Genomic DNA, 12,157 nt, shown 5'->3' on the forward strand with positions numbered 1-12,157 from the left:
CATTAAATGATTACTTATAGTTTTTTTAAAAATTTAGCAATACAGCACAGTAATAAGCCTTTTCAGCCCAACAACCCCCTGCTCCACAATTACACCCATGTGACCAATTAACCTATTAACCCCTAAGTCTTTGGAATATGGGAGGAAACTGAAGCACCCAGCGGAGACCCATGTGGTCACCGGGAGAATGTACAAACTCCTTATAGATGGCAGTAGAACGAACACGGGTTGCAGGCGCTGTAATAGTGCTACGCTAACCACTGCACAACCGTGCCGGTCAGTACATCGGCTTCAATTGTGTTTAAGTTGCCTTGAGGAGTGGAAGAGCTCTTTTACACCCCACTAGGAATACTTGGGCCACTTTTGCTCCAAGCTATTCGCTGAAGTGGGAATTGGATAAATAGAGTAGAAGCGGTAATAGTAGCCTGATGGGCCTATGGAAATACACATTTATCCAACTCCCAGAACTGTTTATTGCCATTTGTCACCAGATGTCAAGACTCAACATTATGGTCCCCACTAGGTGCCTGAACTCAATTATAGCTCAAGGGTGAAAAAGCCAAATTATCTTGTTGTTCACTCATCTGGGATGTTAGTGCACTTCAATCCCACACAAACAAATAAGATAAACCCAATGTATCTCTAAGTAAAAGATATTAGTGACCTCCACTTTAACTTTAGGCATGGACCGTATGGGCCAAAATATCTGTTGGTGTGCTGTAGTACATAAGACTCTACGTGGGGAGTGAGGAGAACTAAGAATATAAGCACTGCTGTAGGAGTGAGATTTGGGCTGCCTTAACTCCCAAGTCACTTGCCAAAAAGAAGCCAATCGACTCAACTTCCAAAACCATCTAGCGAGAGTTCCACCTTAGATAAGTTGGGGAGTTTAGAAGACATTGTGCTGCTTCTCCAGAAAGGGAAATTCATTGAAAATTATCTGCTTGAGATTCCACTAGGACAGATTCTCCTCCCAAGATCTGAACCTGACAGTAAAACTACAATGGTCTCTTCTGATAGACTAATTGGTAAGACTACACAAGGGACCCAGTGGCAGCCAAGTCCGATGGACTATGTATAGAGGAAATATGCAAAATTTGAATGAGGACCCCTTACTCTCACTTCTGTTAAAAATCCCAAATGGTAAGATCATAATGACTTTCTGCCAGGTAAATAATTTGAGCATTGAAATTATACTGTGACATTTGTTCACATTACAATCAAGAGAAGGGTCTGGGCCAGATGATATTTACTGATCTCTCAAAACAATTGGCAGCCAGCTTTAGAACAAAATATTGGGTATGAATGAATGAAAAGATATGAAGCTTCTACTTCTCTAAATAGCACCTTTCCTCTTGTTTTCAGACAATATAGTTTTTGGAACAGAAGGGGAGAAAAAGGATTTCAGAAGATATATTATTTGGCTTTCAACTCAGAACTCTAATGACTATAGACAATGACTCTAATGACAATGACTATAGATGCTGCCTGACCCGCTGAGTTCCTCTAGCATTTTGTGTGCGTTGTTTGGATTTCCAGCATCTGCAGATTTTCTCTTGTTTGTGATAAGACCATAAGATAGAAGAGCAGAAGTAGGCCATTTGGCTCTTCGAGTCTGCTCCACCATTTCATCATGGCTGATCTATTTCCCTCCTAACCCCCATCTCCTGCCTTTCCCCATATCCCTTCATCCCTGACTAACTAAAAATCTATCAACTTTTGCCTAGTGACTTGGCCTCCAAAGCTGCCTGTGGCAATGCATTCCACAGATCCACTGCTGAATATAAAAGAAATATTTTGATTCCACTGCTAAGAGCATTTAAATCAATGTTGAAAACACATTTAGTGCACTGAGCAAATAAAAGTAAACACCAAACAGATAATCCATCTTAACCCCCAGAGAATAACAGCACACTGCCCTGAAACTATAAATAAAGCCAGAATAAGGAATTGAAAGTCCGAACTAACATAAAGCATGTTCTCATCTTCGTGCCATCATCTCACCATTAAAACGAAGGCCTTTCTTTGGATTAATCAAGCAAACTAATATTCTCTCATCATTCTTTTTGAAAATTATATCCATGAAAGTCTAAAGCTTTCCTAAATAAGCTATTTTTCAGTAAAATCAAAAATGGGAGCAGCCAGTGATAGAGTCAATTTCTATCTCTGGTTGCACCCTCACCTTCAACGGGCACTGAGAGAAGGAATTTAGGTGAATTATTCTCTTGTAACATTATCACCACCCCTGACACAATGCTTATCACAATGAAGCATAGCTTGGCAGACCCTGCAAGTACCTTACTATGAGGCTGGAAAATATTTGTGCTATTCATTTTTTACTATGTCCCGGGTAAACAAGATGATTAGGAAGTAAATAAGTTTTAAGAAATAACTAGGAAGGAAACAGAAGTGGATTTCCTTGGCTTCAAAATGCAGGCCAGGGCATTGCTAATCTAGCAGGTAATTTTATCTGGAGGAAACAGAAACTCTGACCTGAGCTTCACCAGAACATTAATTATTTTGTAAGAGCCATGCATAACAAACTTAGTTTAACTGCTGGAAGAACCCGGAGAGAAAGAAAAATAACTTCTAATATGAAAAAGGATCTAGTGCTTTCCTGGCATATATGACAAATAAACTCTTCTCGGGCTTCCAGCCAGACACCTGTACCTGGCTGGAAGCTCGAGAGGTGTTTATTCATTACTTCTAATATCTTTATTCCAATAGACCTCAGAAGCAAGGAATTTATTTTTTATTCTAATGTGTTATATTTTATAAAAGAAGATGCTGCTAATTTAACAGTAAAGGAAGTGGTGAGATGGTGACAGCTGGACACGTGATGGCAAATGGCAGATAGAGTGCACTGTAATCATACATGCAAAATATATTTGCATATTAGGGCTCTGCAAACAGTACAAGCCAGGTGTTTCAGAATATGTCTACACAAGGCAGTGGAGCACTTCTACACAGTTTAAAGGGAACCAGTTAATCAGGTCTGTGTTGCTCTGCATTTTGCCATATAAATCTTGTGTCTAGCTAGGCTGTGTGGTGCGTGGCCAAGTGGTTAGGGCATTGGACCAGCGATCTAAAGGTCATGGGTTCGAGTCTCAGCCGAAGCAGGTTGTGTGTCCTTGAGCAAGGCACTTAACCACACAATGCTCCAGTCTATCCAAAAAAATGCTGGGGGTTAACCTCGCGATAGACTGGTGTCCTATCCGGGGGGGGGGGGGGGGTCTCGTACTCTCAGTCACTTCACGCCACAGAAACCGGCATAAGCAATGACCTGACAGGCCACAAGGCTCGTAGCAGACTTTAATCTCAATCTAACTAGGTTCCCGTTAAAGTTTCTAATCACCAACCTCAATGCCACATTTTGTCCCCACCCAATCACAATTCTAATCCACTGCCCTCAGCATCCCCATCGACTGAAGCTCTGAAGCCCTTAACCCTGTTCATGCATTCCCCTTACCCCCACAAAATATAACTTCTCTAAGCTTTTCTGTTTCCTCCACAATGGCAGAGCTCTCATGCACAGTTCCTGTCAAGTCCACTGAACCTTTTGAGGTATAAGACGATTTCAAAACCAGAGTATCAAATCAATGAAGTTATGCAAAATGCTTACAAGAAACTAGTATTGCCTCTGCTGAAGTAGTGTCTTTACTTCTGGACAAATTTGCAGGTGGCAAAGTAGACATGAATTAGCTAAGATAGGCTGGCAAATTACATTTAAAGGGTTGACGGTGGATATGCAATGGCAAGCATTTAAAGATCGCATGGATGAACTACAACAATTGTTCATCCCAGTTTGGCAAAAGAATAAATCAAAGAAGGTAGTGCAGCCGTGGCTGATAAGAGAAATTAGGGATAGTATCAATTCCAAAGAAGAAGCATACAAATTAGCCAGAAAAAGCGGCTCACCTGAGAACTGGGAGAAATTCAGGGTCCAGCAGAGGAGGACAAAGGGCTTAATTAGGAAGTGGAAAAAAGATTATGAGAGAAAACTGGCATAAAAACTGACTGTAAAAGCTTTTATAGATATGTGAAAAGAAAAAGATTGGTTAAGACAAATGTAGGTCCCCTACAGACAGAAACAGGTGAATTGATTATGGGGAGCAAGGACATGGCAGACCAATTGAATAACTACTTTGGTTCTGTCTTCACTAAGGAGGACATAAATAATCTTCTGGAAATATTAGGGGACAGAGGGTCCAGTGAGATGGAGGAACTGAGGGAACTACATATTAGTAGGGAAGTGGTGTTAGGTAAATTGAAGGGATTAAAGGCAGATAAATCCCCAGGGCCAGATGGTCTGCATCCCAGAATGCTTAAGGAAGTAGCCCAAGAAATAGTGGATGCGTTAGTGATAATTTTTCAAAACTCTTTAGATTCTGGACTAGTTTCTGAGGATTGGAGGGTGGCTAATGTAACCCCACTTTTTAAAAAAGGAGGGAGAGAGAAACCGGGGAATTATAGACCGGTTAGCCTGACATTGGTGGTGGGGAAAACGCTAGAGTCAGTTATCAAAGATGTGATAACAGCTCATTTGGAAAGCGGTGAAATCATCGGACAAAGTCAGCATGGATTTGTGAAAGGAAAATCATGTCTGACGGATCTCATAGAACTTTTTGAGGATGTAACTAGTGGAGTGGATAGGGGAGAACCAGTGGATGTGGTATATTTGGATTTTCAAAAGGCTTTTGACAAGGTCCCACACAGGAGATTAGTGTGCAAACTAGCACACGGTATTGGGGGTAAGGTATTGATGTGGATAGAGAATTGGTTGGCAGACAGGAAGCAAAGAGTGGGAATAAACGGGACCTTTTCAGAATCGCAGGCAGTGACTAGTGGGGTACCGCAAGGCTCAGTGCTGGGACCCCAGTTGTTTACAATATATATTAATGACTTAGATGAGGGAATTAAATGCAGCATCTCCAAGTTTGCGGATGACACAAAGCTGGGCTGCAGTGTTAGCTGTGAGGAGGATGCTAAGAGGATGCAGGGTGACTTGGATAGGTTAGGTGAGTGGGCAAATTCATGGCAGATGCAATTTAATGTAGATAAATGTGAGGTTATCCACTTTGGTGGCAAAAACAGGAAAACAGATTATTATCTGAATAAATGCAACACACATAAAAGTTGCTGGTGAACGCAGCAGGCCAGGCAGCATCTCTAGGAAGAAGTGCAGTCGACGCTTCAGGCCGAGACCCTTCGTCAGGACTAACTGAAGGAAGAGTGAGTAAGGGGTTTGAAAGTTGGAGGGGGAGGGGGAGATCCAAAATGATAGGAGAAGACAGGAGGGGGAGGGATGGAGCCAAGAGCCGATTAGGAAAAGGGGAGGTGCAACGAGACCTGGGTGTCATTATACACCAATCATTGAAAATGGGCATGCAGGTACAGCAGGCCGTGAAAAAGGCGAATGGTATGCTGGCATTCATAGCAAGAGGATTCGAGTACGGGAGCAGGGAGGTACTACTGAAGTTGTACAAGGCCTTGGTGAGACCACACCTGGAGTACTGTGTGCAGTTTTGGTCCCCTAATCTGAGGAAAGACATCCTTGCCATAGAGGGAGTACAAAGAAGGTTCACCAGATTGATTCCTGGGATGGCAGGACTTTCATATGATGAAAGACTGGATCGAATAGGCTTATACTCGTTGGAATTTAGAAGATTGAGGGGGAATCTTATTGAAACATATAAAATCCTAAAGGGATTGGACAGGCTAGATGCAGGAAGATTGTTCCCGATGTTGGGGAAGTCCAGAACGAGGGGTCACAGCTTGAGGATAAAGCGGAAGCCTTTTAGGACCGAGATTAGGAAAAACTTCTTCACACAGAGAGTGGTGAATCTGTGGAATTCTCTGCCACAGGAAACAGTTGAGGCCAGTTCGTTGGTTATATTTAAGAGGGAGTTAGATATGGCCCTTGTGGCTAAAGGGATCAGCGGGTATGGAGGGAAGGCTGGTACAGGGTTCTGAGTTGGATGATCAGTCATGTTCGTACTGAATGGCGGTGCAGGCTCGAAGGGCCGAATGGCCTACTCCTGCACCTATTTTCTATGTTTCTATGTAAAAGATTCTTCAAAGGAGAGACTCAAGAAGCAGTCATTGTCCTCATCAGGGTAGAGAAGATATAGTGGAGTAAAAACAGAAAATGCTGCAAATAATCATGTCAGGCAACACCTCTGAGAATCAACATTTCAGTTTGAGGAACCTCTGTCAGAACTGAAGGGACCTAAACCTGAAACATTAATCACTTTTCCCTTTCCAGTGATGCTGCATTGAATTCACCAGCATTTTATTTTTTATTGCAGATTTCCAGTATCTGCAATTCTATTACTTCCATTTAAGGTTAAGATTTACGAAGCTGTTCAAAATTATGTATAATTTTAAGAGAATGTGTTTCTATTGCCAGATAGATCAGTAATCAGAGGCCACATATTTAAGGTCATCAACAAGAAAGACATATGACATAATATTTTCTTTTAAAAGCATAGTGGAAACTTTCAAGTAGTAATTGGTTAAATATTTGAAGGGATGAATTTACACATTATAGCTAAAGAACAAAATTGAGATTAATTGGAAAACAGTTAATCCAAACAGTTGCTACAGAACAAAATGTTTCTGGCTGCATTCAGTGTTTATCATTTTCACTGTAAATGTGATATTGAATCAACTCCTGCCTGAGAAGCAACTGAATCTTCTCCAATTTGCATAATGGAGCAACAGGTCCACAGCAGATGCCATTTCATTGGCTCTTCGCTCAACCCTGGAACATCTGGGCAGCAGTGATGTATATGTCAGCATTCTCTTTATCAACTATAGCTTGTTAATCAATACTATCATCAGCTCAAAACTAACCAATAAGCTTTAGGATCTTGGCCTCAACACCACTTTTTGCAATTGGATCCTCAATTTCCTACTTGTAGACACCAGTCAGTTTGGATTGGCAGCAACATCACCTCGACAATCTCCATCAACACAGGTGCACCACAAGGCTGTGCTTATCCCCCTGCTCTTTGTGCTTTACACTTATGACTATGAGGCTAACCACAAATCCAATGCCATATTTAATTTGCTGATGATCTCACTGTCACTGGCTGAATCAAAGGTGGTGATGAATCAACATATAAAAGGGAGATTGAAAATCTGACTGAGTGGAGTCACAACAACAAACTCTCACTCAACGTCAGCAAGACCAAAGATATGATTATTGACTTCAGGAGATGGAAACTAGAGATCCATGAGCCAGTCCTCATCAGGGGATCAGAGTTGGAGTGGGTCAGTAACTTTAAGCTCCTTAGTATTATTGTTTTAGAGGACCTGTCCTAGGAGAATCATGTAAGTGCCATTATGAAGAAAGAACAGAAGCACCCCTACTTCCTTAACAATTTCTGGTGATTTGGCATGACATCAATGACTAAATTCTATAGATATGCGGTGGAGAGTATATTGACTGCTTGCATCACAATCTGGTATGGAAACATCAATGCCCTTGAACAGAATATCCTACAAAAAGTAATGGATACGCCCAGTCCATCACGTGTAAAACCATCCCCTCAACTGAGCACACCTACATGGAGAGTTGTCACAGGAAGGCTACATCCATATCAGGGACCCCCACCACCCACACCATTCTTTCTTCTTACTGCTGTCATCAGCAAGAAGGTACAGGAGCCTCAGGACTCACACCACTAGATTCAGGAACAGTTATTACCCCTCAACCATCAGGCTCTTAAAGCAGTAGGGATAACTTCACTCACCCCATAACTGAGCTGATCCCACAAGCAATGGACTCACTTTCCAGGGCTCTTCATCTCATGTTTTGATATTTATTAATTACTTATTTATTATTATTATTTTTCATTTGCTTTTGCACAGTGGTTGCATCCTGTTGACTGCAGTCTTTCATTGATTCTATTGTGTTTCTTGGATTTACTGTGCATGCATGCAAGAAAACGAATCTCAGAATTGTATATAGTGACATATATGTACTTTGGTAATAGATTTACATTGAACTTTGAACTTGTATACCATACGTATCTGCTGATACTGACAAAGTAGCTACATAATTTATTTTATGGCATTTTTCAATTAGCCGATAACTGCTTGTGGGAAAGTGACATCCTCCTGATCAATAAAGGAGCTTTTGGTTGAATACCCCTTCTAAAGAAGAGTATTTCAGCAAAGAAGCAACTGTTTAGTTGTGTAAGTGAACTGATTATCCTCAGACTGAGAGAGAAGGCTACCACTGAATTAAGCTAATATGAGAAAAATACACACTTATTAATTTAATCTAAAGTGGCTGAACATTTCAAATTCAAACTGGTTTACAGGCCAAGTGACAATAACAGTGGTCATTCACATTTAATCGTAGAACATAGGATAGCAAAGCATGATGTTGTGTTGACATCTTAACCTAGTCCAAGATCATCTAATCCTTCCCTCTCATATAGCCCTGAATTTTTCTTTCATCTATGTGCCTATCCAAGAGTCTCTCAACTGTACCTAATGTATCTGCTTGGACCACCAGCCCTGGCGGTGTGCTGCATGCACACACCACTCTCATTATGCCCTCTCGTATTAGCTATTTCCACCCTGGGATTAAGATGCTGACAGTCCACTTGATTTATGCCTCTTATATGCCTCTATCAAGTCGCTGCTCATCCTCCTTTGCTCCAAAGAGGAAAGCCGTAGCTCATTCACCTTCCTTCATGACATTCTTCTCTAATCCAGACAGTATCCTCTTCTGCACCCTCTTTAAAGCTTCCATTTCCTTACTCTAAAGAGGCGACCTGAACTGAACATAATACTCCAAATATGGTCTAACCAGAGTTTTATACAGTTTCAACATTAGCTTGTAGCTCTTGAATGCAATCCCCTGACTAAAGAAGCCAAACCATCATATACCTTCTTAACAACCCTATCAACTTGTGCAGCAACTTGATGTGGACCCCAAAAATCCCCCTTTCCTCCACACTGCTAAGAATCCTGCCGTTAACCCTGTACTATGCCTTCATGGTTAACCATCCAAAGTTTCTAACTTCACACTTTCCCAGGTTGAGCTCTATCTGCCACTTCTCAGCCCAGCTCTGCATCCTATCAAAGTCCCATTGTAGTGCATTTTCTCATTTTATTTCTGATTTCCAGGACACGAAATTGTGAGGAGGAATGGGGATTGATAATTTAACAATAGGGCAAGCCTGAAGGGTCATGCCCAGCTCCTTTGAAAATCCTTTTAAAATTAATTAAATAATAATTTTAAGTCAACTCCATACTTTTATTAAAACCCATTTATCGGTATCATGAAAGGTATAATTGTTTAATACACGTGTAACAAACTAAAAAGATCCTCAAATAGTGAATAAGATGTGTTTCAGGATTTTATTACAAGACTAGTTGACTAGGAAACAAACTTTGCATAAAAATAATGTAATTCTTTTGGTGTTTATTTTCTTCCAAAATGATTTTCTCTAACACTCCAATGATTCTAAATGCAAATTTAGCAATTCCATAATATGCTTCAGCGGACTGCACTATAGGACCCTAACAGGTAATTGATAATTCTGAATGGATTCAATCTCCTTTTTTTTGAAAATGCTTCATGGTAAGGAGGTTGACTTTTTTCACTGTCTTTCTCAAATGTTATAAGCACCTTTATGTATCCTGTTCAGTTCAAACACAGTTTTACCTGACAGTGACTCTCCCAAGAATTCATTTGGCATTCTTAAATTGTCCATCAAGGTCAGCCCAGAGTTCCCTTTCTGTATCACCAAACAGCAGCATTGAAAATGTCCATAAGCATATCTAGATGGGAAATATTCCTCTGTACACTAACCAGCTAATGTACAACTCATGGTCACTCTATAGGATATAACCATCAAATGAAAATATTAAGTTTGATTGTTGCCTTTGTTAAACATTAGAAGGGAATATAATATCTGTACTGTTTTCACTTTAATATCTGATTTTAATGTTATTTTATTCTAATCATCTTATCAGTAGTAGTTTTAAAAAACAACTGAAATGTTTTTGAAAATAAGCATTTAATTAACCTATGTAACAATAGCTTGCACCCATTTAGTTTTTAACATCGCCAAGCATTCCAATCTGCTCCACAAGCTTACCAGGCAAAGAATAAGTAAAGATCAAATTTCAATAATCATTCTACAGCAGAAAATATAGTTATATCTGCATTTCCAACACCATTTTCTGAAAAAGTAGAAGCTTAAAATTATCTCGTAAACTTCTGGTTTTATGTCGCTATGTCCTTAGGTGCAGTTCAGCCAATATTTACTGTGATCTTTTTTTTAAAGCGTTAACCAATTTGGTTTAAAATAGAATCTTCCAGTATTTTGTCATTACTGGAGGAAGCATTTTAATGCCTTTTGTGTCCGCGAGCTTCAAGAATAAACATTAAAAAATTCACCTCTTCTGGTAGTTTACATATTCACAATGAATTGCTCTATGCATTATTTTAACACCGCCATTAACCTTTTAACATTAAAGTACTGAATATTTTACAGAAGAGATAAAGTTCAATACATTGTTCACTTCACTCATACAGAAACAGTTCAGAAACTGAAATTCACTTACTTCCTCGATGCACAAATGGGAATCAGATAGAATTGGCTTTATGGCCGTACCAAATGTTAATTTTCAATGGATTCAGGGGAAATTGTCCTCATGTAGATTTCCTATTATTTAAAAACACACACCAAAATTTCTGTGACATTGAGAAGAAACCACTTGAGAAAGCTGCTTAATCCACTATGTGGCACAACTAAAATTAAGGAACTAACTGGTGCTTTTTTTTTCATACACTACTTCCTGGTGTTTACATAAATCAAATAACCTCCCCAGCCCAGACTGGCTACACAATTTGCATGAGTCTACAGTAAATTACCCAGCCTACTCTTTACTAAGACACAACCTTGACAGTTTTGGCTGAGATACAAGTGAACTTCAGTCCAGTTATTTGGCTACAAAACCGGTGAAACAGTAAATAAGCGTGAGAATTCAGTTCAAAGCTTTTATACATATATTAGCTAGAAAGGCCTCTGTTGTAATAATTTCATTCTTACTCAATTTCCAACACACTATTTATGGTCTCAAAAGGGTAATTATTAACAGAAAACAACAATATGACTCCAAGTCCAAACTCTGTATCTGGAAAGAAAGCCTATCATGCATTTTCATGTGATGTCAAAACATTAGGATAGAAATGACTTTTTTGCCATGCAGAAATGAGTCAGGAACTCATAGGACATAAAACAACCTTTAGATTCAGGAGTTATTCAAGCTTGAAGGAAAATGCTTCATTAACATTATTTTTGTTCAGCCATATTAACACAAACTAAAATCATGCTTATTGCAGATACTTAGGAATTCTATGTGCTATGTAAGTCTACTTGATACTCATTGGTCTTCTTTATTACCACCATGGAAACTGTGACAAAAGCAGGAAAAGCAAGTTTACAGTATTCTTAAAATAGTGAAGGAAAGTTTCCGCTTGGGTGTAATTGATAATTCATGCATAAATTGTGCTTGAATGCATGTTCATTACAAGAAGTAGAATCTTTTATTCCAGTTCCTGCTCAAACATATTTGCATATCACCACAGACAAAAAACTTCCACAAACAATGACATCAGCACAGTGTATTAGAAAAATAATCTTTCCCTGCTCAGATAACACAACATTGCTTGGTATATTTAAGTGGGATAGAATGGCATACCGTAGCTGAAAACACATGTATGTATATTTTTTAAAGAAGTGTCTGAGCAATGGAACTATTTACCAGTTTTTTTCTCCAAAAGTGTACACATTGATTTTTAAATTTTTTCAAGGGAATTATTATGTGAGCCTTCAAAACCTTAAGCTCTTTGAAACTTGAAAATATCTGAATTACTTGAAATTGCTATCGGGCTCAATTCACTGAAGCACTATATTGAGGAAGATGCAATTCTATTTGTTTCATTTTTAAAGAAGCAAATTATATTCTGTACACTATTCATAACATCATTTGCCTGAGGAAATGAATGTCAATGTTATAATCAAATTAGTGGACAAATAAACCAAAGACCTGAAGTGGTGGTCTGAAAACAGGAAATCAAATGCCAACACAACAACTGGAGAATCTAAATTCAATTAATTAATTAGGC

The 12,157-nt window shown here is 39.3% G+C and overlaps 1 protein-coding gene across 2 annotated transcripts in view; it reads right to left on the minus strand.

Annotated features, from left to right (window-relative positions):
• Positions 1-10,847, minus strand: part of lyn (LYN proto-oncogene, Src family tyrosine kinase) — a 102,616-nt gene extending 91,769 nt beyond the window's left edge. Inside the window, exon 1 of one of the 2 annotated variants that reach the window (XM_072254793.1) lies at positions 10,591-10,847. The gene's annotated coding sequence lies outside the window, so the exon portion shown is untranslated. The remainder of the gene's footprint in view (positions 1-10,590) is intronic. The other variant, XM_072254789.1, reaches the window with a different exon arrangement.
• Positions 10,848-12,157: the final 1,310 nt, after the last annotated feature.

The sequence above is a fragment of the Mobula birostris genome, chromosome 1 (assembly GCF_030028105.1).
Source record: "Mobula birostris isolate sMobBir1 chromosome 1, sMobBir1.hap1, whole genome shotgun sequence".
Classification (NCBI taxonomy): domain Eukaryota; kingdom Metazoa; phylum Chordata; class Chondrichthyes; order Myliobatiformes; family Myliobatidae; genus Mobula; species Mobula birostris.